At 43.4% G+C, this 27,998-nt stretch overlaps 1 long non-coding RNA gene across 7 annotated transcripts in view; it reads left to right on the top strand.

Annotated features, from left to right (window-relative positions):
* LOC113438318 (uncharacterized) overlaps positions 1 to 27,998 on the top strand; it is a 171,179-nt gene that overhangs the window by 10,196 nt on the left and 132,985 nt on the right. The window contains exon 2 of one of the 7 annotated variants that reach the window (XR_015743306.1): positions 25,507 to 25,601. The exons of the other annotated variants lie outside the window; for them this stretch is intronic. This is a non-coding gene — a long non-coding RNA (uncharacterized LOC113438318). The remainder of the gene's footprint in view (positions 1 to 25,506; positions 25,602 to 27,998) is intronic. 7 annotated transcript variants of the gene reach the window in all.

Consider the following 27,998-nt stretch of genomic DNA (forward strand, 5'->3'; position numbering starts at 1 on the left):
TTAGACCCTGGAGCTAAGTAGGTAATACTCTGAATTTCATGGATATGCCACTGGTATAAGCTATCTTTGTAACTACTAGCGAAAGGCATAGAGCAGTAATGGCGAACCTTTTTTTTTTTTGAAAATTTTATTTGAGTTTTCACAAAAAGAAAAGAAATACAAATAAAACATCTTTTTTGAAAGCAGCATAATCCCCGGGTTACATTTCTTCGCACAGACGCAAATTCAGGTTCATGCTCATTTTTATATTCTATTCCATATGTTATTATTATTTTACATTTTCTACATAGCTTCTCCCCTCTTTTAATTTTCTCAATTTTATTTTATTTCATCTCAATTCAAATCATTATATTTATATTTTTTGTCTGTCCTGTTTCAATTGTCTATTATCTTTTCTCATTAAACAAAATTTCTCCTGTAGTTACTGATTAGAGTATGATGCCTTTATCTTTCTCCTAAAGTTATAACACTCAATATAATACATAACTTCCATTTGGATTCTGTTTGGTACATTCTTAAACTACACACTGTATTCTTGAAAAAAAAATTATAAATGTATATAATTAAAACAACCTTCCATTCCAATTCAATTCTATCATTAATATTAATATTCATTAAAGTCTTAACATTTTTATCCCTCATTCTAATCATATGTTGTTTCCAATTTTCTAAAGTTATTTCTGTTACATATATAACAATACAATCTTACGTACTTTTACAGAATCCCCTTTTCAGTTAGATTTTCACCCATTATTTCTAAATAGGTCCTGTTTCTTTATAGCTTGCTCCTGACCAATGTAACTACTTTTCCTTTCCTTCTTCCCTCTTTTCTTCTCTATCCCCTTTTTACCCCTTTGTCTCTCTACCTCTGTTTCCCTTTTCTGTATTCCCCTTTTCTGTTGCTTTCCAGTATTATTTTTCAAATTATTTTTCTTTTCTTTGGTTGTTTTTTTTTTAAGTCTTAAATTCTCCATTCTCTTTTCCCCCTTTCCTTTTTCTTCTCCACATAATCCAAATACATGCAAGGTGTTTCTTTTTTGCTCTTCTTATTTTTTCCACTTTCTCTTCCTGGGGTTACTATTTAGTTGCAAAGTTTCAGTTAAAATGTATCTCTTAGAAGTCTTATTGAAGTTTTACTTTAGATTCTTTTAAATTCCAGGCAGTCTCCTCCCTCTTCCAGATCCTGCCCTTATTCTTTTCTCTTCCTTCCTGCTTATAAAAGAAAAAAGTTTTTAATGTCCAGAAATCTTTATTATCCCCTTGGCGTTTTATTTTCAGCTTAATTGCCTATTGATGCCAAAGTGGATTTTTCCGATTTCTTATTTAAGGCTCTTAGTTGTCAGTATAGGGAAGGAGAGAGAAGGAAAAAAAATGCCAAACCCTTCCCTTTTCACTTTCTTTCACTGCTTCCGACTCTTCTTTGGGAGCGATGTTATTTTTTGTAAAGTTTAAATTCCAGGGTACCTTAGTTGCTGCTTGTTCAACTTAACCCAGTCAGCCAAAACTTTCACTTCTTATCTTCCTCCTGCACGTTCTTTTCCGGTTGAGTTCTTCTTTGAGGTGGCCATTTCTGACCACCGCTCCTACCGCCTTTGAGAAAGGGAGTAATGGCCAGCTGAGGAGGAGAGATGCGGCTCTCCTCGACCCTGCTGGCAGTCTCCCTCCTCTTCACCACCTCTATGGGGTGGCTTAGCCCCGAAACCAGCTGGCTCAGGGTGCTCCAGCTGCGAGCCCAGGCAGAAACCGCGCATGATCGCCGATTCCTGTCTGTCACCAAAGCCCTTCAAACCGGAAGTTTCCATGGCGAACCTTTTTGTTGTGGTGTGCCAAAAGCGCACGTGCTCCAGCACCCCAATGCAGTGCGCCCCCACGCATGTGCATGCAACATCCCGCCCCCACCATTACCTGCACTATGTATGTGCACGCCTCCCAGCTGATTTTTGGGCCATTTGAGGCCGTTTTCGCCCTCCTGGAGGCACGAGGGAAGCCTTTGCAGCCTCTGGAAGGTGAAAACAGGCCCGTTTCGGCACTTCTGATATTTACGGAAGGCCCATTTTTCGGCCTCCTGAGGCTGCCAAGGCTTCCCTCGTGCCTCTGGGAGGGCGAAAATAGCCTCAAATGGGCCGAAAAAAAGCTGGGAGGCACACACATGCACAGTGCAGGTAAGTTTGGCTGGGGCTTGTGTGCCCTCACATATGGCTCTGCGTGCCACCTGTGGCACACGTGCCATAGGTTCGCCATCATGAGTATAGGGCACTGAAGATGGCTTAGTGTGTTTATCTAGTTATGAGCGAAGATGGGAAATATTGTGTAGTTTCTGGTCCCTTTCACAAGGTTGTATGGTTGACATGGACATCTTGTTGTACATGAAGAACAAATGTTCAGAGCACAGACCATGAGAATGACAGGTAGCTGAGACTATTCTTTTGCTTATATAATTTGTAGTAATGATATAATTGTCATAATTGCACACCAAATTTTCTTGGGTTGGAGGGCCTCAGAGCTTTAATGTGATTTTTACCTGATGATTTTATAGCCTTGGAAACAGAGTTTGAGGGTTCTTGAGTGATCCAAAAAAACATATTGCATTTGGGCTTTAAAAATGGAAACGTTAGTTTCTCTCTTTGCTTCCTCCCAAATAACTCCTCCCCTAAATTTTATTATGTAAGCTTTTAAAAATACAGATACTTGTGGTGCTCTTAAAGGATTAATGAATATATTAAAATTAATCAAAGTTTAAAAATCAATAAACAAAGGAAAAGGAGAGAAAAAGGCATAGAAATTATATTTTGGCACAGTAACTTAAAAACAAATGTTGATGGTGTTACTCAAAAGCTATCTTCTTTGCTCCTTTGTTAAAAAAAAAATCTTGATTTGAAAGACCGCTTATATAGATAGATGACCCATTGCTGTCTTATGGAATAATAATTCTTTTTATCAACACTGATGCTGGAAATCCTCCCAAATAACTCTGTGGCATCAGTGGGAACATAACTTCTAAATAAAAATTATGTTTGGGATTATGAAGCCTGTTATTTCATTAGAAAGAAATGAATCCTTTCCCTGTTGAGACCAGAAACTAACAAATGATTTTTCTTCATTCATGTGCTGTATTCAGAAAAATTGGGATGTAAATTGTAAGGCAAAAAAGGACATACGGGTGGGTAGTCCTCCACTTATGACTACTTGGAATTGTTACTGCAGTTACTGTAGTAACTGTTTGGAATTGGAGTAGTGGAATATACTTTATTGGCCAAGTGTAATTGGACACACAAGGAATTTGTCTCCAGTGCAATAAACACTCAGTGTATGTACAAACAACAAAATGGTAAATCATAAGTCATAAGACTAAATCATAAGATATAAACACAAGTTATAAATCATAAGATGCCAATAAGAAGAAGATATTAGGAAAAAAAGGAAGGATAATAGCAATACAGCCCTATTACATGGGTAAATTCCTTTAGGCATAAGTCAATGCTGTGGGAGTTATGTGTTTAGCAGAGTGATGGCATGGGGGGAAACACTTTTTATTTCATTTACAGTATTTATTTTATAAATAAGTTTATTGGCCACCTGTGTTATCTTGGGATTACTCTGGGCAGCTTATGTTATGCAACCACCCCCCCAAAAGATATTTATACCACATGAACATATTTTGTGTGTTTGGTGGTTGTTTACAGCAGCCCCCAATGACAGGATTGATTTACAACATTTTTTCTAAAAAGTGGCATTTACTTTCGCTTTTTAGCAAAAATACCCATAAAGAACAATGGGTTCATTTAATGACCACCACAAGAAAAGATTGTGAAATCCGGTCAGTCGTGTGGGTGACTGGCTTGACCATCCTCATGACTTAATGGCATAAGTTGAGGTCTAAGTACGGCCTCCTAGTACAGAAACTACAGATGGTATCGATGTTAGCTGACAGGCATGGGTTGTAATAAATGGTATTTTGTTATGACTACAGGTACACTGAGACCTGTTTCATGTTCAACTTGGCTGTAAGAAGAAGAGCAAAGAAATTTTAGCTTTGATTGGTAGCTGTCTAAATACTGTAGGTGTTTCTCAACCTTGGCAACCTTTGAGAGATGTGGACTTCAACTCTCAAAGGTTGCCAAGGTTGGGAGACACAGGCCTAGATTCTTCAAGAAGTGGGTGGCATACAACACAACCAAACAAATTCTGAGCAGAAGCTGGAGTTTGAAATAAGAGTTTGTTGAGCAGAATAACAAGGAACAAACGGGGCTTCTTATTGGGGAGAAAGCATTTTTTAAAAATAAAGTGTACTTAATTTCCCTTCTATTTAAAATATTAATGGGGGTGTGATCTTGCATTTGGCAGCATGTTTGATTAATGCCTGAAGGGAGATGTACTTTAAAAATGTAATTGTGTCAGGGTGACATGCAGTTTTTTAAATATTTGGCTTTGGTTGCGGAAAATCCTATTTCATAAGGGAACATTGAAGGAAAACTCTTTCCTGTTTGTTTCACAAAGAAGCATACATTTGTCTGTTAATTTCCTACCGATTGTCTTTTTGTAGCTTTTGTTTTTCCCCTGACAGTTGTTCTGACAGGGTGTCTGAGGAGACATCTGCCAACATTTTCTCTTCATTCATGGATGGGCCTCATATTTGATTAGTGAAATTGAATGAACGGAGGCTGCATTCACAAAACCACAGTGCCTCTTGGAACAAGTTCCTGGAATAATGTCAAGTTATTCTGTGCAACATAAAAACACTCGGTTTTAGTGTCCCACGGTGATAAAAAAACATACCAGCCTTCTCCCAAAGTGGAAGTGCAACTCCTACCCTTCTCAGGCTATAATTTTCATGCCGAATGGTGAGGATGATGGAAATTGTAGTTTGAAACGCTCAGGAACCTTGCAATAGATTCAGAGAGGTGGGTTGCTACTGGTTTGCCCTGGTTCGGGCAACCCAGTAGCTAATTTTATGGCCGGTTCAGTGAACCGGTAAATCCCATCCTTGGCTGGCCCTGCCCCTCCCAGAAGTCCCCACGCAGCCTGTTTTGGGTGCCAGGTAAGTGCAGGGCCCGCACGAAGGCTCAGGAGGGCGAAAAATGGGCCTCCTGGAGGCTCTGGAAGGCCAGAAATGGGCCTGCTTCTGACCTACGGAGGTCCCCTTGAAGCCTGGGGAGGCTGTTTTTGCCTTCCAGGAGGCTCAAGGAAAGCCTCCGGAGCCCGGGGGGGGGGGCGAAAACAGCCTCCACCGCCATGGTGCAGGAGGCTGACTAGGCCGCACCCACCCAGCAACCAGGCAAAGAACCAGTTGCTAAAATTTTTGAAGGCCACCCATGAATAGATCTGGGATTTTCCTCTGCCTTTCCAAAGATAGGGAAAGTGTAGGCATAATCTGGTCTACCACCTATTAATGCCCTAATAGAGGTAGTCCTCAACTGACAACAGTTCATTTAGTGATCGTTCGAAATTATAACGGCACTGAAAAAAGTGACTTAATTTTGTGTTTTTCACAGTTACGAACATTGTAGGGTCCCCATGGTTTACGTGATCAAAATTCAGAGGCTTGGCAACTCACTCATATTTGTGATGGTTGCATCGTTCCCGGGACATGTGGTGATCACTTTTTGTGACCTTCTGAGAAGCATAGTCGATGGGAAAGCCAGATTCACTTGTGTCAAGAAAGGACATAAAATGGGACCAAACTCGCTTAACAACCGTCTTTCTTAGCAACAAATTTTGGGCTCTGTCAGTTGAGGCTGTCTGTATAAATGGATGGTGCAGCTTCAGCTGGATATATGGTGTAAGAGGCCTGGTGGTCATACCTACAAAAATATATTGTGGAGCCAGGGAAAGTTCAGAGGAGGCCAACTAGGATATTAAAGAGACTGGATCTCCTTCCCTTTCAGGTAAGGTGGCAACATTTGAGGTTTTTTGGTCTAGAAAAGCAGTGAGTCAGAGGAGACATTGAGGTATACAAAATTGTGCATGGTGTGAATAAAGTAAGAGGAAACATGAATAAGAGGAGACACTGAGGTGTACAAAATTACGTCTGGTGTAAATAAAGTGAACAAGGAGAAGCTGTTTTTCTCTTGCCAAAATACGAAAACCAGAGGTCACCCAACGAAATTGAATCACCCTGCTCCTTCCAAAAGAGAAACTTGTTTTGTTTTGCACCTTGGGGGCTTCAGCTTGGAGTTCAGTACCCCAAGATGGGCTGGTTATCAACTTGGCTGGTTTCTAAAATGGATGGCACTACTTCATAGAAACCACGGGGGCCAATCGCTGTTTGCCCTGATGGCAGTGGGACTGCTTTGGAGGCCAGCTGATGGGAAGCTCATGGGTTTCCTTGATACAGTTGTTTGTTTGCTGGGATGATGAACTACTGGATTATTTTATTCTTTTATTCATTTGATTTTTATCCTGCCTTTATGATTGCTTATAAATAACTCAAAGCGGTGAAATATGTAATAACCTTTCATCCTCCTATTTTCCCCACAACAACAGAAAATATGAGAGGTGGGCTGCGTTGAGAGAGAGTGACCAGTCCAAAGTCATCTAGTTGGCTTTCAGTCCTGAGGTGGGACTAGAATTCAGTCTCCTGTGATTGATCCACAGTCACTTAACTGACCTTCATGCCTAGAGTGGGACAAGAACTCACAGTCTCCTGGTGATTCAGTCACTTAACCTAAGGCTTTCATGCCTAAGGTGGGACTAGAATTCACAGTCTCTTGGTGATTGGCCCAAGTCACCTAGTTGACTTTCATGCCTAAGGTGGGACTAGAACTTAGAGTCTCCTGGTGATTCAGTCACTTAACTGGCTTTCCATGCCTAGAATGGAACTAGAACTCCCAGACTCCTGGTGACTCAATCACTTAACCGGCTTTCATGCCTAACGTGGGGCTAGAACTTACAGTCTCCTGGTGATTTAATCACTTAACCGGCTTTCATGCGTAAGGTGGGACTAGAATTCAGTCTTCTGGTGATTGGCCCAAGTCACCCAGTTGACTTTCATGCCTAAGGTGGGAGTAGAACTCAAAGTCTCCAAATTTGTAGCCTGATTCCTTAGCCAGTAGACCAGTGATGGGATTCAAAAAAGTTTTACCACTGGTTTGGTGGGCACGCTTTGTGTGCATGCACACACTTTGTGTGCGTGCGCACCAAATGTACACTTTGCGCAGGCACAGAGGTGTTCCCACAGATGCAGAGGTGTTCCAACTCACCTCCTGGAAGCCTGCACTCTCCCGGTCGCTTCAGCAGCTGCCGCGCAACACTCTGCTGTGCTGCGCAAAGCAGCTGCACTTCAAAAGCAGGGGATAAAGGTGAGTATGGAAGCCCAGGTGGGCGGGTGGGCCCAACAGCAGAGCAGTGGAGAGAACCGGTTCTGTCTTCACTGCTCATCGCTGTTACTGGGTCAGCAGAACTGGGCTGAACCGGTAGAATACCATCACTGCAGTACACCAAACTGGCCCTTAGATGAACCAAAGGTGTGATCCAGCAGGGCGCTGCTTATGTTCTTAGGTTGGGGAGAAAAGCAAGATATCGTTGGGTGAATTAATTTTGCAGGTGAAACAAGAAAGAAGCAAATAAAAACATGACAAAACTGGAGCTGGGGTTTTAAGCCGAGTCTTGCCATTTGGTTGTCATTTCATTCATGTGTGTCAATAACAAATCAGATCTGCAGTTGGAAAATCTTGGCTTTTTCCCCAGACCAGATCCGCTAACATGTATTGCCTTCCAACGTGGTCATCCCCGGGTTTTGAAACGCGAGACTTGTCCCTAAAGGCATCTGAGGTGAGAGATCCTTTAAATAGACTTGAGTGGAAGATCCACCAATCTTCGAAGGCAGATAGGTTGGTACAGGTATTTGTTGGAGAAAAAAAATAGCAATATTGGCACTTTCAAGGATCAGTGGAGGATTGTAAGAGGCATCTAATGCTGAGGACACCCTAGGGAGCTCTCTTCCTGGCCGTACCGTGTTGAGATGGATAGCAAGCAAATATGTTGGCTTGCTTCAGCCCAATAGCATTTTTCCAAGAAACTGTGATTATGCGCCAAATGTGTTTACATGTGGAGGAATTGAAGCATTTCCAAGCCCCGTTCCATTGGCAGCGGTTCGCCTCCAGAAATGTCTGGCATGAAATAGGGTCCCCTTGCAACCTCAAACCATGAATCTTGGGGAGGAGGTCATTTCAGTTGAAGGCTGGAGAAATTGCACTACCGCGTTATTTTATTCAATGAGGATGATTTTAATTTTTTTTCTGCCTTTGCTTTAGCCAACACACAGCCTCCTGGAAGAATGAACTTCTTGACAGTTTCAAAGAGCTTTGGCCACGAGGAAACTATGAGAACCTACATTCTCCTTGGAGACGGGGAGGGAAAGTGAGATAATGGGATATTCCTTAGAGTAATCTTTCCAGAGCTTGTATAATCTCTGCCATACAAAAAATGATCACAATTGCAAATATGCCTATATTTTTAAATGTCAGGATCCTGATCTTCCTGTTCATGTCAGTAAAATTAGGACCAGGCCAAACTGAAAAATATTCTGGGGCTGTTCTCTCAGGAACTGATGGCTGAGATATTTTAAAAATGAAAGGCATATGTGAGATATCATCTGTTTCAACAAGGCACGTAGATACAGGTAGTCCTCGACTTACAACCAAAATTGAGCTCAACGTTTATGTTGCTAAGTGAGAAATTTGTTAAATGAACTTTGTCCCATTTTGTTACCTTTCTTGCCACCATTCTTAAGGGAATCGCTGCAGTTGTTAAGTGAGTGACACAGTTGTTAAGTGAATCTGGCTTTCATGACCAACCGTCATGAGTCCAGATCAGTTGCCAAGCCACTGAAGTTTGATCACCTGATCCTGGGGGCGCAAGGATTGTAAGTGTGAAAAACCTCTCACAAGTCACTTTTTTCAATGCTGTAAGTTGAAATGGTCACTAAATGAATGATTGTAAAACAGGGATTATATGTATAATTGTGGTAACTGATGGTTTTGCATTAGTTTTATTTTAGCAATGGAAATGATGGTTGGAATATTCATTTCCTTATCATTTTTTTGGGTCTTTTGATTCTACTCTGAAATGGTATAGGGCCATGATGGCGAACCTATGGCACACGTGCCACAGGTGGCATGCAGAGCCATTTGTGCCGGCACGTGAGCTGCAGGCAAACTTACCTCACTGTGCATGTGTGTGCCTCACAGCTGATTTTCAGTAGGTTTGAAAATACCAGAAGTGACGAAATGGGGCTAGTTTTCAGCCTGCAAATCCTGCAGAAGCCTTCCTCAAGCTTTTGGGAGGCCGAAAAAGGCCTCAAACCAGCTGAAAATCAGCTGTGAGGCGCAGCGCAGGTAAGGGGTGATGGGGGTGGGTGGTTGGGGATTGTGCATGCATGCGTAGAGTCACGGGGGGCGCATTGCCTTCTGGGTGCTGGCACACAAGCACTAGTGTGCAAGCACGTGCACAACTTTTGGCACAGGAGCCCACTGGTATAGGGTCTCCTTGAGCAGAGGGTTGGACTAGAAGACCTCCAAGGTTCCTTCCAACTTTGACCTATTCCATTCCACTCAACTCCATTCCACTCCACTCCACTCTTCCATTTGTATTCTTGGTGGTGTCCTACTCTACTGTAGGAGTCCCCAACTCCCAGGGCCAGAGCCCACTACTGGACTGTGGCCTATTTGGAACTGGGCTGTGGAAGCGGGTGGCTGGAGCGTTCCCATGTACACGCGGCTCCACTTGTGCAAGCCACAGGCTGACGGGCACTTGCACGTGTGCCTGGCCCACTGGTCGTGGAAGTCATCTGTGCACCTGCGTGCCAGCCTGCCACTGGAGCAAGGGCACACACTTGCACGCCATCCTGCTGCTCATGCCACCCAATTCCCCTCTCCCTCCCCCTTCTCCCCAGGCCGGGCTACTAAACCATAGAGGTTGGATATCACTGCTCTAATGATTGTTAACGGTGCCAGACGCCACCGAACAAGACTCTGGAAGAAGTGGCCGCTGGCTTAGGAGCCAACCTCTTAAGAAGCTTAACATCTGATCAGACAGCTCAGGTGAGCACCCTGCACAGCTAACAGGAAGGGTAAGCAGACGCGGAACAGATGGACATCGTCTTCCGAGGTTGTTGTGGCAGTGGCAGCCTTCTGACAAGTGAAAAGATTAATTGCCTCTCCTCCTGATCAGGATGAATGTAGGCTGTTATCCTGTTAGTATCCCTAATTCTTTTTACCCCATCCTAGCAGATTCCGGAAGCTCTCTTAAGAAGCTAAATTTGATGGATGTTCGCTTTACTTCATGTTATAGTTACTTGAAGAAGGATGGCATTACAGGAGTGTCTGTTGTACTGATAGTTTCGATGCCGTGTGTTATTTCTTAGGCGTCCATGCAGCACCGTCATTGTGGGTGGGGATTAAGTGATTTGTCATAAGTCGAGGACTTACCCGTATACGCAGTGGGGTGGATTTAATTCTCAGATCAGTTTTGGCTCTTGATAAAAAGCTTGGTCACAGCTGAAAATGGATCCTTGGGCAGGCTGCACACAGCCTGCCCTAGGCTCTGTTTTCATCTGCAGAGGGGGTTGCAGGAGGCCATCACAGCTGAAAAAAGAGCCTCGATGAGTGACGTCGAGCTGGTCATGCCCACGCTGACCATGCCCTTCGCGGGGTCAGCCCTGATGCAGCCCCCAATGAAATCGAGTTTGACACCCCTGCACTAGAGTCTAGCCCAGGAGTCTTCAAACTTAACAGCTTTAAGACTCATGGACTTCAACTCCCAGAATTCCTCCTCCAGTCATGTTAGCTCAGGAATTCTGGGAGTTGAAGTCCACAAGTCTTAAACTTTAAAGTTTGAAGACCCTTGGTCTAGCCCAGTGGTAGTCAACCTGGTCCCTACTGCCCACTAGTGGGCGTTCCAGCTTTCATGGTGGGCGGTAGGGGTTTTGTCTCCTACTTTATAAATCACCATTACTGCCGAACCGGTGGGCGGTTAGAGAAAAATTTACTACTAACAGAGATACAAAAATGGGCAGTAGGTATAAAAAGGTTGGCTACCCTTGGTCTAGCCCATAAAGTTCCAGTTATAAAGCAAGATGTTTGTTTTACATGACATGCTGAGCCAAAGCTGGCCAAACCCCATACAATGGCTGCATTCAGCCTTGATTTTAGAGATTAGGCCAGTGGTTTTCAACCTGTTATCTACAGAGCCCGGGTATGTGTGAGAGAGATCTTGGCACAAGGAGCCCGCGAAGGCTTGAAGAAATGTTAGGATTTAAATCTCGAGTTAAATCTGGGGGATCCGTGGCCACAAAGGATATTTAAAGAAGGTCCATGGTGAAGAAAGGGTTGAGAATCACTGGATTAGCCTTATGGTTTCCGGATTCCATCTTGCAATGAACTTCAGAGGGACACTGGACTTGATAAACTGGATTGTTAGTTTGCTGTGGCACCCCACACACCATGGTGCATTGTTTACGGTCTGGTAGAATGAACCTAGAAAATTTGGAAACTTCTGGCTTAGACAACTATTACATAAAATATAAGTGTCCCTCTGTGCTTTTGCATCATTATTGGGGCTTTGGGAAATAATCACACTTTTTTTCTATAAAATTGGTTGCAAAATTAGCGAATTTTGCTGATACTTCTCATTGGCTTAGAGCCGTGATGGTGAACGTATGACACGCGTGCTGGAAGTGGCACACAGAGCCATTGCTGCCGGCACATGAGAGGTCGCCCGGAACAGACTCACCGCGCATGCACACGCCCCCCCCGCCAGCCAGCTGATTTTTGGGTATCTGCTGTGCATGCACTGGGGAGACATGCACATACTCGGGGTGGAGCATGCGGGGGGATGCATGGGGGAGACTTGTGCATGTGCAGGGGGGGCGCACACACATTGCATTATGGGTGAAGGCATGCATGCTCATGCGTGCTTTTGGCACGCGGCGAGAAAAAGGTTAGCCATCAGTGGCTTAGAGTATAGACCTAAGTATCTGTTCCGCCATTGTTTGACTAAATATTTTTGAGTTCATTCTGGGTATATCCTAAGCCTGCTTCGAATCTATTTATTCATTCATGAGGTTCATAGCCTGCCTTTCTAGCCAAGTTTCTTTAAAACTTAAAAAGGTCTATGTTGCAGTTTCCTCTTTAAAAACAAGAAGAGGAAAAAAGAATGCTCAGGGTTAACAAACAAAGAGGACGACATAAAAAGGTTAATGCTGTGTGGTTAATTCCATAACTGAGTTCTCTGTGTTGTAGGAATGTTGCTAGTGACCATCCTGGTCTCAAGTAGACCGTAACCATAAAGCAGGTGTGAAGGGAAAAAAAAAAACCACCTTGCTTTCTGATGAAAAGAGCTGAGGTAATCAAAGTTGGTTATACTCAGGTATACTCCTACAACAGAACGGTCCATTGGATCTAACCAAAGGTGGGCTTCAAAAATTTCAGCAATAGGTTCTCTGCCTGGTTTCTGGGTGGGCGTGGCCTGAGTGGGCGTGGCCTAGTCAGCCTCTTGCATCATGGTGTGGGGGGGGGGTTGTCTTCTCCGGGCTCTGGAGGCTTTCCTCGAGCCTCTGGGAGGGCAAAAGTGGCCTCTCCCCGGCGTCCAGAGGCTTTCCTCAAACTTCTGGGGGGTGAAAATGGCCGCCGCCGGCCTCCAAGGCCCATTTTCGGCCTTCTGGAAGTTCCAGGAGGCCCGTTTTTCATCCTCCTTGAGCCTCTACATGGGCTCTGCACTTACCTCGTATCCAAAATGGGCCGTGTGGAGACTCCTGGGAGGGGCGGGGGGCGGGAGGGGAAGGGCCAGCCAGGGGTGGGATTTGGCGGTTCCCCGAACAGGCCAGAACGCGGACGAACTCGTAGCAGCCCCCCCACCGCTGGATCTAACATGATTTCTGAGGAGGCTACCCAGCAAAGTTAAAAACATGAGTTCCTTCACTTCTTCCCTTTCTCACCTGATTCATATTTTTACTCCTCCTATTAGTCAGACAGCCTCTTTGTCCCGTCAACCTGTACATTCCACATTCAGCTGTTTTTTTGGAATCGATTCATCATATTTCTCTTGCTGTAATGCGTATGTATGTGTTGTGTTTTTGTTAAGAGCAGTCTAGTCCCAAATTCCCTAATGTTTTCCTCTCCAGAATATTTCTAGAACATAGCCTGGATTTTCCCCCCCTCCCTATAATCACATTCTTCAGGGTGGAAGGTGGGTTCCAACAAAGTATGGAGCTTTTTCCTTCCTAGTAACCTGTGGATCATAATGCGAATGGCTGGATTCTGCGCAGCAGCACTGGGCTTATTCTATATCTGAGATCGGCCATCTACGATCCCTTTGTTATTTTGCATGCAACTTTCAGAAAAAGCATCAACACAAAAATTGCATAAAACAACAGGTTCCAAATGCAGTATCCCCAGAAAGTTACAACATTTCTTTTGAGGGGCTTTTTCTCAATGTAGTTTTTGGTTTCCAAAAGCACTTTACCTCCTTCAGCTCCTTATTTTGCATTTATTCAGATGGAAGTCTTGCACTTCTGTTAAAACCAGAAGACAAGAAGCAGGCCAGTGTCTTGGGAGATAATTGTCTTGTTGATAATTAACTCTCCCATTGTAAAGTCAATTTTTGTCTATTTTTAATCTTTGTTCATGTGGAAAAATCTCACAATGGGGTTTCCAGTAAAATATGCCTTGTCTATCTTATTTGTTTTGCTTTTTAATCAAGTGGCTTAAAATAGCACACTCTGCTTGGGAGAAGAATTTCCTACAAGCGATTGGCAAAAAACATTGAAGTCATGCAAACAGTGATTCAGTGGCAAAACCCTTTTGTTCCACCCTGATCTGAATCTTGATCATTATTTGGCAAAAGCGGTAAATTAAGACTCCTAATTCTGTTTTTTTTTTTTTTTATTGAAGTGGCGTCCTTTGATGTCTAGGCTAGGTATTTGTTTTCTCACTGGAGTCACAGTGTGAACTATGATTAGATACTACGCTGGTTCCTACTGAGGGTGGTACATGAAAGGAAATGTAATTTTTTTTTTCCCTGGGTGTGGAACAAATCTTTCACACTTAGGAAGATTTGCTGCATTGTTTTGGAATGGTTTTGCTTTGGCTATTGAAGGTATGTTCTTTCTACCTATCCTACCCTCACATGGTGGTTTGTTTAAGGGACCATACAAATCAGAGAGCCGGTCTGGTGTAGTGGTTAAGACAGGGGTGTCGAACTCAATTTCATTGAGGGCCGCATCAGGGTTGTGTTTGACCTCAGGGTGGGGGCAGGGTTGGCATGGCTAACTTGACGTCACTCATGTCAGGGCACCCAAGCGCTCTGTGTTTTTCTATAGGTCAGCATGGTCATAGTGATCCATTCTGCAGTCCTTTGCAAAGATGTGGGTTGACCATGTATCCCCAGAAATCCTGAATTTGTTTTAATCTAGATGTGTGTTTAGCATTGATTGTACAGTAAGCAATGTTTTCATAGAATGAGTGTAGAAAAATATTACTTATTCCCATTAGCAGCAGCACTTAGACTTATATACTGCTTCACAGTGGTTTTACAGCCCTCTCTAAGCGGTTTATAGAGTCAGCATATTGCCCCCAACAATATGAGTCTTCATTTTACTCACCTTGGAAGGATGGAAGGCTGAGTCAACTGTGAGCCTGGTAAGATTCGAACTGCCAAATTGCAGGACAGCCAGCAGTCAGCAGAAGTAGCCTGCAGTACTGTACTCTACTGCGCCATCGCAGCTCAATACATATTTTACTAGGTACAAGTGCTGGATTATAGTTGGAGATGCTTGGGTTGGAAATCGGAAGATCCAGAGAGATAAACCCAGAAGACCAGATGGCAGTGGTGGTCCTCCATGTCATTGGCTTATACGGCTAGGTAAACCATGGTGTAGTATGGCATGTTCAAGCAATTAACTATACAAGTAGCAGGACAGTTATTAAGTGAGTCATGTCCCATTTTAGAATCTTTTTTTCCCCAAAGTTGTTAAGCAAGTCATTGACTTGGCTTGTTAGAGGTTCAGTAAGGTGAAGGTAAAGGTTCCCCTCGCACATACGTGCTAGTCATTTCCGGCTCTAGGGGGCGGTGCTCATCTCTGTTACAAAGCGAAAGAGCCAGCGCTGTCCAAAGATGTCTCCATGGTCATGTGGCCGGCCTGACTAAACGCTGAAAGTGCACGGAATGCTGTTCCCTTCCCACCAAAGGGGTCCCTATTTTTCTACTTGCATTTTTACATGCTTTTGAACTGTTAGGTTGGCAGAAGCTGGGACAAGTAATGGGAGCTCACTCTGTTACACGGTGCTAGGGATTCGAACCTCTGAACTTTTGGATCGACAAGTTCAGCGTCTTAGCCACTGAGCGACCGCGTCCCTTAGAAGTTCCCTAGGAAGGTTGAAATTGACAATTCCAGATTGCTGGGACCAGCCATTGTAAATACGTGCCAGTTGCTAGGTGTTCAAAGTTTGATCACATGACCATGGGGCAGGGTGGATTAGTAAAAAAGGTTTTATTTTAATCAACTCGATTTAAATCAGGGGTCCCCAAACTTGGCAACTTTAAGACTTGTGGACTTCAACTCCCAGAATTATCTAGCCAGCTATGCTAGCTGGAGAATTGTGGGAGTTGAAGTCCACAAGTCTGAAAGTTGCCAAGCTTGGAGACCTCTGATTTAAATCATAATTTTTAAAGAGCAACTATCATTTTTGTCCCACAGCAGCAGCACCTCTGACCTGCTGTTGACTCACCGACAGTCCCAGTATTGCAGAATATATAGCCTCCAGCTACATAACTAAGCTCCATTTCATGCTGAATAAACCAAATTATTAATGTCTCTTAAATAGGAAACTGTCTTTAGATAGATTTTTACTCCAGAAGCATTTCATTAAAATGAATTTGATAAAAAATAAAAAAGTCCGATTTAAATTTAAAGAAATCCAATTTATATTTAAAATATCCAATTTATTTTTTTTTTAAACATAGATTTTTATCCAACCTGCCATTGGGATGTTGCAACTGTCTTAAGTGTGAAAACTGGGTCATAAGTCACTTTTTTCAACCCTGTTGTAACTTTGAATGTTCACTAAATGAATGGTTGTAAGTTGAGGATTTCCTGTCGGGAAGTTGTCCTGTGTACTTCCTCCTGTTCAAATCGATGGCTTGTGTGTGTGTGTGTGTGGGCACAAAACTGGCAGATTTAATTTCCTATTTAAAAAATTGGTTTAGTAATTTGGATCTAGAAAGGCGGTTTCAGAGTAATGGTTGGTTTCAATGCTAACAAACCTGAAAAGCGCGGTTTACGATTCTGATGAAACAAACTGGGTTTAAGGAAAGCAAGCTAGCTAGTTTAAGAAAAATTGCCATTGTGATCTTTGCATCATTCCTGCAAATAAAGTTTCTGAGAAGTTCGAGAAGAAGACTGCTGTTTATATTTTTCAGGTTTCATTTTGGAAAATGGACCTTTCTGCTAAGCAAGTTGCTAAATCTTTAAAGGGATTATGGTGTAGCTAGTTGCAGCTGAGCAGAAGATTCAGTGAGATTCATTTTATTTCAGCTCTTTTGGTTAAAAATAGGTTTCAGATGGAATACAGCTGGTATTAGTCTCCATAATGCATAATAAGCTGCCAAATTAACAAACTATCAGTGTGAGATGATGAATGACATATACATGAATTTGCATTGAGGTTTTGAAGCATTTTACTACTTGGTCAATTAATTGGATAATTAAGTAATTAGAGAGAATCAGTTAAGCAAATTAATCAGCCGGCCTCTTCTTTTGAAAATTAATCACTGGTGTATGGGATTAATACATAGTGTATTCAAATAGTCAATAATGTATTCAAAATCATTTCAGATTTTCCTTACAGTACTCAATAAGCTAAAAGTATTTCCTCTTCCTCCTTCCTCCTTTAATTTAAACCTATGAGCAACATTTGGAAACACACAATGTGAATCGCAGCATTTTTATTGCTTGACTGGAAAGTCTAAATAAAAAAAGTAAACAAATCATAAAAGGCCATGACCTATTATTTCCATAATGTCATCAAGGAAATGTATTGCTCTGTAGTTGCGCAGCGATAGCCAGGTGTCAAACTGGAGCCGATGATGCTTATACTTGGAACAACAATGTTTGTGCAAATAATTGTGAGGGTTGGATGAAGTTCCGGAAAATATCAATATTTGTTTTGGTGAGCGATGACAATTATAGTATACAGGTAATCCTCGATTTATGAGCCCAATGGAGCCCAACATTTCTGTTGCTAAGTGAAACATTTGTTAGGTGAATTTTGCTCCATTTTACGACTTTTCTTGCCGCAATCGTTAAGTGAATCAGTTGCCGTTGTTAAGTTAGTAACTGAGTTATTTAATGAATCTGGCTTCCCCATTGACTTTGCTTGTCAGAAGGTCAAAGAGATCATACTAAATATAAGGCAGTTGTCAATGTCTGAATTTTCGTCACATCTCATGGAGATGCTGCGATGGTTGTAAGCATGAACAACGGTCATAAGTCACTGTTTCCAGTGCTGTTGTCACTAAATGAACTGTTGTACGTCGAGGGCTACCTGTACAGGTATTGATCTAAGAGTACTAGGAGACTTCATAAGCAGTATACCTAAGATAGGGGTGTCAAACTCAAATTTCACTGAGGGCTGCATCAGGATTGTGTTCGACCTCAGGGAGGCCGGAGTGGGTGTGGCCAGGGTGGGCATTACTCGTGTTGGGGGCGCCTGTGGGGGCCCAAGTGTTCTGCCGGCGAAAACGGGCTCCCAAGCTCCATTTTCAGCTGTGACGGCCTCCTGCAGTGAAAAAAGAGCTCGGGAGGGCAAACTGGCCTTCCCGGGCTCCATTTTCTCTGGCAGAGGCACCGCGGGCTGGTCCTTTGCTGTTCCTGGGCAGCCTCGCGGGCCAGAACTAAGCATCCCACGGGCTGGATCCGGCCCCTGGGCCTTAAGTTTGTCACCCCTGATCTAGGATGATGATCCTCAAACCTTCGTGCTTGCTGGCCTGCCTGGGGAGAGGGAAACTGAGCTGCATGAATGGCCGGCTAGTGTGCGCGTGCATGCACTATTCCACTTGTGCAAGGGGAGCTGCGCAGTGGGCCGGCCAGTCTCTTGCCTGAGTAGAGCTGCATGCCCGGCCCATCTTTCACACGGCTCGGGCTCAGTTCCAAATAGTGGGCTGCAGACTGGGGTTGTGTGTGTTGGGAAACCCTGATCTGATTTTGAAATTACCGAATATCTATTACTGCAGTCTCTGAATTGTTTCTCCCAACCACCACCCCAAATAATTTTGAACCATCCTGTCATTCTGGTTATCCCGTTATGAGTAAAAAAAAAAAAAAAATTACCCTGGTGGAGCATCTAGAAAATTCTTGAGTTACAACTGGTCACTTAGTGATTGTTCAAAGTTACAACCAATCTGAAAAAGGAAACTTAAGACCTGGATTTGAAATTCTGATAGTTAGTGCCCTTTATTATATCTATAGATTTTGGGCACACATGGATTTCTGTATATATCTGACATGAATATTTGACGTGTGTTATGCCTCCTGGCCGTATGAAAGAAAGATCTCTTTATGGAGCTTGTATGAAAGAGTCTCTTTGCAGCGAGATAGGTGGCAAACAAATTCAATAAATAAACAAATAAAAAAAATCTCCATAGCCAGGAGGCCCCATATGTGGTCTTGGGACATACAGTTCTGGAGATGATTCTGCGGAAAAGGGAATGAAATAGGAAGTTGCTTGAATGAATAAGGAAATTCTTCCTGAAATAGGAAATTAAGTAGTACAATTGTTTTTACTCATCACTTCTGGACTGTTGCCAAGAGAAGGACGTATATTGCTTGAGATCTGAAACTGAGAATTTTCTGTGGGCCAGATTACAAGGGTCCAAAACTGGCACACCTCCTTAACACAAATATGTCTGTTGCGGCATTATGCAGCTATTGTGGTTAATTCCAGTTAATATAATTACTTCCCCTTTGATTGCATTTGACAGTTCATTTGGGGACGATGTTTGGTGGAGGCCTAAAACAGGGGCCTCCAACCTTGGTAATTTTATGACTTGTGGATTTTCAACTCTCAAATTTCTGCCTACCCTACCCTACCCTAAAATTTCTATAGTCCTCGACTTACAACCATTCATTTAGTGGCCATTCAAAGTTAACTATGTGGAAAAAAAAGACACTTATGACCATTTTTCATACTTACCAACGTGGTGTCAACTGATAAAATATTTCTATGGTCTTTTTAGAGTTGCCAACCGAAAGGGAGGGGGAAGCAGTGGGCAGCTTGCATTCCATAAATGTTTTCATAGATAGTTTCCAGGTGACCGAAGTTTCTGTCACGCAAAATTCTAACTGGAGAGCATGATTGATGACTCTTGGCTATGGATGTGTCCCATTGGAGAATATGAATTATGATACACCCAGGGGGTGGGGCAAAACCAGGGTCAAGGGTGACAATGAATGATGTGTCTCAGAGTCGGCTACACCCAGGCAGTGCTGGCATGTTTACTCCTAATAAATCTTCTTTAAGTTTTGGAAGTTCGGCTCAAGACTCATGATTTAAAAAGGGGGTAACTGCGGGAGCCCTGGCACGTGGCATCCCCGTAGTCACGTGATCAAAATTTTGACGCTTGGCAACTGGCATGTGTTTATTTCCTGGGGTCATGTGGTCATTATGTGTAATCTTCCCAGCTGGCTTCCAACAAGTAAAGCCAATAGAGGAAGCCAGGTTTGCTTAATGATTCACTTAATAATATTTACTTAATTCTCATCACTCCTTACCACCCATTCCCTCCCACTTGTGACTGTATAACTGTAACTTGGTTGCTTGTATCCTTACAATTTATATTGACTGTTTCCCAGTATAATTTGATTGCTTATTGTACCCTATGACTATTATGAAGTGTTGTACCTGATGATTCTTGACTCTTGATGAATGTAACTTTTCTTTTATGTATACTGAGGGCATTTGCACCAAGACAAATTCCTTGTGTGTCCAATCACACTTGGCCAATAAAGAATCCTATCCTATCCTATCCTATCCTATCCTATCCTATCCTATCCTATCCTATCCTATCCTATCCTATCCCATCCCATCCCATCCCATCCCATCCCATCCCATCCTATCCTATCAATAACTGTTTGATTCACTTAACTGTGGCAAAAAGGGAGTGAGATTGGGCACAACTTGCTTAACAACTGCCTCGCTTAACAATTGAGAATTTGGGCTCCGTTGTGGTCGTACGTCAAGGACTACTTCTACTTTGTCAGCTGTCTCTTTCTTTTTAAGGAGCGTGGCTTTTCTTATATACAGGTAGGTCTCAACTTATGACCACAGTTGAGCCCAAAACATTCGTTATTAAGTGAGAAATTCGTTAAGTGAGTTTTGTCCCATTTTACGACTTTCCTTGTCACATATGTGAAATGAATCCCTGCAGTTGTTAAATTAGTAACACTGTTGTTAAGCAAATCCGGTTTCCCCATGGACTTTGCTGGTCGCAAAAATGGGATCATGTGACCCCAGGACTCTGCAACCGTCATAAATGTGAGTCAGTTGTCAAGCATCTGAATATCAATCACATGACCATGGGGATGCGGCAATGCTCATGGTGTGGAAAATGGTCTTAAGTCACTTTTTTGTGCCGTTGTAACTTCGAATGGTCCCTAAATGAACTGTTGTAAGTTGAGGTCTACCTGTGTAGAGCAGGTCGTCTGGATTCATATCCTAGAACGGTGTTTCTCGACCTCAGCAAATTAGAGATGTAAAGACTTACATTATATTATATTGTACTATATTACATTACGTTACATTATATTATTATATTATTTATATCCCATTTTTATTATTTTTGTAAACAACTCAAGGCAATGAACACACATACTACTCCTTTCTCCTCCTATTTTTTCCACAACAACAATCCAGTGAGGTGGCTTGGACTGAGGAAGAATAACTGGCCAAAGTCATCTAGCCTGCTTTCATGTCTTAAGGCAGGATTAGAACTCACAATCTCCTGCTGATTGGCTAGAAGTTGCCCAGCCAGCTTTCATGCCTAAGGCGGGACTAGAACTCACAATCTCCTGCTGATTGGCTAGAAGTTGTCCAGCCGGCTTTCATGCCTAAGGCGGGACTAGAACTCACAATCTCCTGCTGATTGGCTAGAAGTTGCCCAGACGGCTTTCATGCTTAAGGCGGGAACTCATAATCTCCTGCTGATTGGCTAAAAGTCATCCAGCCAGCTGTCATGCCTAAGGAGAGACTAGAAGTCCCCTTCTCCTGCTGTTTCAACCCAGGACGCTCGGGCCACTACAGGCGCCCCCAACACGAGTGACGTTGAGCCCCCCCGCCCCCCCCCCGAGGTCAAACACAACCCTGATGCAGCCCTCAATGAAATCTAGTTTGACACCCCTTCTCTATGGACTTCTCTCCCTGTTTTCCCTATTGGATGTGCTAGTAAGGGATGCACCTGTAGGCATCCTTACCTTTGCTTTCTGACTTCTTTCCCAATGAAAGCAGAGAATTCCTAGCTGGGGCACAAAAACTGAAGGCAATTCCCCATTTACTAGCAGACAGTGAGACCGAGAAGGCTGCCAACAAAAGGCGTCCCACCGAAGGATAAGAGCCGAAGGATAAGAGCCAGCGTCGGCCTCTCCTCTTCCCCCTCCCCTTTCCTAATGATCCCAGCTGGACTGGGAAGCTCCAGCTGACATTTCCTGTAAAAATTGCTTGGGGAGGGCCTGGCCTGCTGCCGCCTTTCCTCTCATTTCCCATGAAAGAACAGGAGGGGGGGGGTGAAAAAAAACCCCTTCCTGGTGCTATTAATAGCAAGAATGAGCTCATTGAGGGAAGAGGCAGGCTGGGGATGGAGGAACCAGCTGCTTTCTGCTGGCAGCTTGAATGCTTGAAGGTCAGTTACTAGGTTCCCACCAAGTGCGTGATGGGCCTCGGATATTGGGCAGCTGCGCGGCTATGGGAGAGCTGGGAAGGGTGAGATAGGGGGTGCATTGGGGGGGCGGGTGCCCGAGGGAAGGTTTTGCTGGCAGAGTTTGGGGGGCTTGGTGAAAATGCCAAAGCTTGGCACCAGCAGCTTCCCTGGGCCTGGAGGAAGCTTGTAGGCTGCATCCTGCTGGATACATCTTGTGTGTGCCAAAATCCACACAGTTTTTTGTTGTTTTAAAGAGAGGGGAATCCACAGGAGAGAAAACGGTGACATCATCCCGCAGTAGCCGTACAGGCAGCCCTTGACTTACAACATTCGTTCAGTAACCGTTCAAAGTTAACACTGAAAAGGACGTCCGTATTTCACACTTAACGACGGTTGCAGGATCCACGAGGTCAAAATTTTGGATGCTTGGCAGCTGGTTCATATTTGTGACAGGCGCAGTGCCTTTTGCGACCTTCTTCTGATGAGCAATGTCAGCGAGGAAATCATCTCCCCTGAGCCACCTTACTAACTTAACACTGGTTAGGGATTCACTTAACAGCTGGTCATTAAAACGGGGCAGAACTCGCTGAACCACTGTCTTGCTTAGCCACAGAAACTTTGGGCTCCATTGTGGTTGTAAGTTGAGGATTAGCTGTACTGTATAGTTGTGGCGTTTCCTATTTATTTCCCATTCAAAATACGACCGAGGCCTGGTGTTATTTGGCTTCCAAGCTCAGGTAGAAAGGCCAATAGTGCTCTCACTAATCCTCCAAGTTGTAAAGAATTAGAAAAAAAAACCAGGGTGGAGAAAGGGCTTTGTGAAAGTGTAAGGGATGTGGAATCAACATGGTATATTTTGTGAGCATAAATTGATGTTTTGAAGTGCTTTAAGCCAGCCTTACTGACTCAATAGTTCCCTTCAGAGCTGGGAGTATAGATACGATACGGGTTTCCACACCCATCACTCATAGGTGAGGGAAAGATAAAATTGGATGGTGGCAGTTGTGATCCTAGGACACTTGAACCCAGAACATTTGAAGTATTTTAAATGAGAGAAGGTTGCTATGACTAGCAAAAGTCCCGAGAAAACTTATAATAAGCCTTTCCTAAACCCATTGCTGGCTTATAGGCTGAACAGTCTATACAATAAGTAGTCCTTGACTTACAACGATTTAGCAACTGTTTAAAGTTATAGTTACACTGAAAAAAGTCACTTAGGACCATTGTAGCATCTCCACAGTCATGCGACCAGAGTTAGGGTGCTTGGCAACTGCCATGTATTTATGACGGTCTCAGTGTCCTGGGGTCATGTGAATGCCATTTGCAACCTATTCCAGCCAGCTTTTGACAAGCAAAGTCAGTGGGGGAAACTGGATTTGCGATTCACTTAGCAACCATGGCGAAAAAGGGTATAAAATCATGCACAGCACACTTAAAAACTGCCTTGTTTAGCAATGACAGTTCTGGTTCCAATTGTGGTAAGTGATGACTACCTAGGCCAGTGTTGGCGAACCTTTTCGGCACCGAGTACTGAAACGGGCGCACGGAGGGAGCCCTGGAAGCTGGAAGAGCATGCATGCACCGGGAAGCTGAGTTTCCGGTTTCTGGCACGCATGAAGACTAGCTGTCCAGTATGCATGCGTATACCAGAAACCAGAAGCTCGCCTTCCTGGCCCACACATGTGCACCGGGGAGTGCTCCCGCACACATGAAGACCAGCTGGTCAGGGCGTATGTGTGCACCAGAACCCAGAAGAGCAACGGGCGATGGCTGGCGTGCCCAGAGAGATGGCTCTGCATGCCACTTCTGGCATGCGTGCCATTGATTCGCCATCACGGACCTAGACTTATCACCAGAATTGTGCATTGCACTTAGTCAAATATTAAATAGTGGAACGTGGGCCTGTAGCTATTCCCTTTTGGAGGCACTGAGCAGAAACATGCTTGTGCAGTTGTAAAATCTTAAAGTGATCAAACTTGGTTGGAATACCATGGAGATTTTGCTGCGCTGGAGAAAATTCATAGTCAGGCAAGGGTATTTGGGACTAACAGCCGATCTTATCTATGCCCCCCTTTCTGTTATGTCTTGCATGGCTGATGAGTCCTCCACGAACACACATTTCTACTGATTCAGCTGCCAAATTGAAGGAATTACGCCTCCTGGGTAGAGCAGAGAAGCCTCAAAGTCGAAACCCCCAAGAATTTCTAATCTTCCCAGATCAAGCCCGTTGCTTCCTCTGCCCCAGACTAAACCACAGTCTGTTCATGCAGGACTAAAGTTGTGAAAGACTGTCTTGATCAGGTGTTTGGGGCTCAAGTGAGAAAAGAATGTTCGCATTATCTCGGTTCTGCAAATTTTGTCCTTGGTTACCTCATGTATGGCATTCTCAGAATATTTCAATATTGGTAGATCTCTCCCCAGGCATTTAAATGATAATAGAAGGAAGACAAGATTAGACATTTCCGTGGAAAGGTTAGAAGAGAAGCTTGCCAGTCCAGGTGGATTTGGCTCTCAGCTTCCCCCAGTAAATCCAGGATTGTAGTCCAAATGATATGCAGGGCACCAAGTTTCCCACTTCATACAGGTAGTCCTCGACTTACGATTGAAAAATGTGACTTACGATTGGTTTCCACAGTTACAACTTTTCCAGCATCTCCATGATTGTGCGATCAAAATCCAGATGCTTGCAACTGTCATATTTACGACAGTTGCAGTGACCCCAGGTTATGTCAATGGAGAAGCCAGAATCATTTAGCAACCGGGTTACTAACTTATCAACTGCAGTGATTCACTTAACAGCGGAGGCAAGAAAGGTTGTAAAATTGAGCAAAACTCACTTAACAAATGTCTAACTTAACAACATAACAAATAAGGCTCCACTGTAGTCGTAAGTCGAGGACTACCTATAGTAGGTAGCTTCTGGGTTAGAGAATTATTGGTTTGACTGAGGAAGCTTGAGAAGTCCCTTTAGAGTGGTTATCTTGATGTAAAGAGCCATGGTGGCTTAGTGGTTAAAATGTAGTTATTGCAGGTGGATTTTGCCGACTGCCAGCAGTTCGATCCTGACCGGCTCAAGCTTTCCATCTTTCCGAGGTTGGTAAATTGAGGACCCAGATTCTTGGGGGCAAGAGGCTGACTCTGTAAACCGCTGAGAGAGGGTTATAAATGCACTGTAAAGCGGTACATAAGTCTTAAGTGCTACTGCTAAAGTGGTTAATATCAGATCTTAACCCACACTGTAATTATTCAGTCATAAAACAGGGCTGGCTTAAGAGCAGTCACTATCCATCAGTCTAGCCCACCTCATAGGGTTATTACAGGTAGTCCTCGACTTACAACACTTTGAATGAATGAATGAATGAATGAATGAATGCTTTAATTGGCCAAGTGTGATTAGACACATAAGGAATTTGTCTTGGTGCATGTGCTCTCAGTGTACATAAAAAGAAAAGATATATCCATCAAGAATCATAAGGTACAACACTAAATGATAGTCATAAGGTGTATATAAATAAATTTGTTAGTGACTAAAACACTAAACTAAAAAGTTACAATTGCACTGGAGAAAAAAAGACTTATGGCTGTTTTTTTCATACTTAGACCACTGCCGTCACATGATCAAAAAGACACTTGGCAAATGACTCATTTGTGACAGTTGCAGTGTCCTTGACACCATCATCTTGACACCCATCAAAGTAAGTGGGGAAGCCACATTCACTTTACAGCCATGTTATTAACTTAACCTGCAGAGATTCATTTAACAACCTCGGCAAGAAAAGGTAGTAAAACGAGGCAAAAATTCACTTAATGTCTCATGGAGCAACAGGAAATTTAGGCTCCACTGAGGTCGTCAGTCAAGGACTGACTGTAATTCCAGAGCTGTTGGGTATAGGAAGACAATGTATCTGCAAAAAAATTTCCTTTCCTTCTTTGCATAACATGCCTGCATTTCCTTAAACAGTTGGATCTTTAAAGAGGGTGGCCAGGAATGACATCATTGTTTACAAACTGTTTAGGCTGCAAATTGTTTTTACATTCTCATGTTTGCAACTCCATTCTGCGTGCTGTGTGCTAATTTTAGACTATAATGACATTTTTTTTGGCTAATGCCATTATCCGTCTTTCATGCCTTGTTTCTTGCAATTGTGCTGTTAGTTGTATCAATATAATCCTCATCTTTGTAAGAAGAAAAGTAATATAGGACTAAAAAAAATGACTTAGGACCGTTTCCCCCCCATACTTATTGTCATGTGACCATTGTAGTATCCCCCATGGTCACATGACCAAAATTGAGACCCCTGGCAATTGACTCATTTTTATGATGATTGCTGTGTCCTATTTGTTCTGACCCACACCCTTTTCCAACAAATCAAACAATCCAAAAGGAACAGAAACCTTGTAATGCTTTTACAAAATAATTAGCTGTGATAAACACAAGCCTTGCCAAACTGTTTCAAGACTTGCCAAAAAATAATAGACAAGAAATAATTTGCAAAATAAGAGTCTTCAAATACAAACTCAGGATACTGGAATGTCCACGAGGCTGGAGTTTCCAAAACGTCTTTGCCTTCTGCAAAGTATGTTCGTTTCACAGCTGGCTTTTATCTTCTTGAAGGAGGGGCCATTACCTTGCAGCCTTACTCCCGAGTCACCAATGCTGTTGCAGCTGCTCTTTTCTACAAGCAATCCTGCATGCATGCGCACTTGGCACAGGCTTCTCGGGAACCTCCTTATCGCTGCTGCCAGCCCCCACAATCTCTGAAAGCAGCAGTCCACTCCCCAATGGTCCTGGCCCCTCATCTGAGTCCTCGCTCTCCTTAGCCATCTGCACCTGCTGCTGGCTAACCACAACACCCATAGGTCACTTTTTGAAACCTTCTGATGAGGAGAGTCAGCGGAGAAACCAGTTTCACTTCACCACCATGTTACTAACTTAACTGTAGTGAGTCACTTAATGACCGTGGCAAGAAAGCTCATGAATGGGGCAAAATTCACTTTCACTTAGCAACAGAAATTTTGGTGGTTGTAAGCCAAGGACTACCTGTAATACTATACAAAATCAGATAATTGACCATTACAAACCTAATCTGTGTTTTAATTTAGCTTTGTGTTGCCTATCCTTTGTGGCATCTCAAGCATACATATTTTGTTCTTCCCTGTTGATGCCCCAAAGTAAAAATTATGGAATATTTTCATCTTCTGACATTTAAGCTCCAATTTTCTAGGCATTTGGGGCAGATGCTAAAGCTGGAACTGAAAGTTGCTAGGCCTCAAAGGGAAAGGTTCCCCTTGCACATACATGTTAGTCGTTTCTGGCTCTAGGGGACGGTGCTCATCTCCATTACAAAGCCGAAGAGCCAGTGCTGTCCAAAGACGTCTCCGTGGTCATGTGGCCGGCATGACTAAAGGCCGAAGGCACACGAAACGCTATTACCTTCCCACCAAAGTGTTACCTATTTTTCTACTTGCATTCTTTACGTGCTTTCGAACTGCTAGGCTGGCAGAAGCTGGGACAAGCAACGGGAGCTCACTCCATTACGTGGCGCTAGGGATTCGAACCACTGAACGGCCACTTTCTGATCGAGAAGCTCAGCATATTATCTACTGAGCCACCCTTAGACCTCAAAAGTTAGTAGCTTTTGTGGTGGCTCAGTCAATCTCTTTTGAAGATCCACCAACCAGTTGGCATCTTGACTCAGGGAAAAACGTATCTCTACTCCATGTTCTCCTACTGGTGTGATTCCTGTTGTAATGATGAATCAGCCGGTTCCTTGTTTTGTCCTCAGCTTCTCGGAGTCATGTCTGGAAGGGACCCCAGCAGGGACCATTAAACTAATCCTTTATCTTCTTCCATTAAACTAATCCCTTATCTTTGTGAGGAGAAGTCTGAGATAATCATGTCATTCTCTCTGATGCTGGAGTAGATCAGAAGCACCTGTGGTTAGTGATAATATCCTGAATGAAAGAGGCGCAGTGGGGCAGATTGCTTTCCTTGCAAATATCCTTATCTCTCTGTGACTTTCTCAGGCCTGTGAATTACCTTGGGAGCTTGGCTTCCCGCTCCAGGTGTGTTTGGAATTTACCTGACTAAT

This window comes from Pseudonaja textilis, chromosome 3 (genome assembly GCF_049901715.1).
Source record: "Pseudonaja textilis isolate UNSWEBS1 chromosome 3, rPseTex1.2, whole genome shotgun sequence".
Lineage (NCBI taxonomy): Eukaryota > Metazoa > Chordata > Lepidosauria > Squamata > Elapidae > Pseudonaja > Pseudonaja textilis.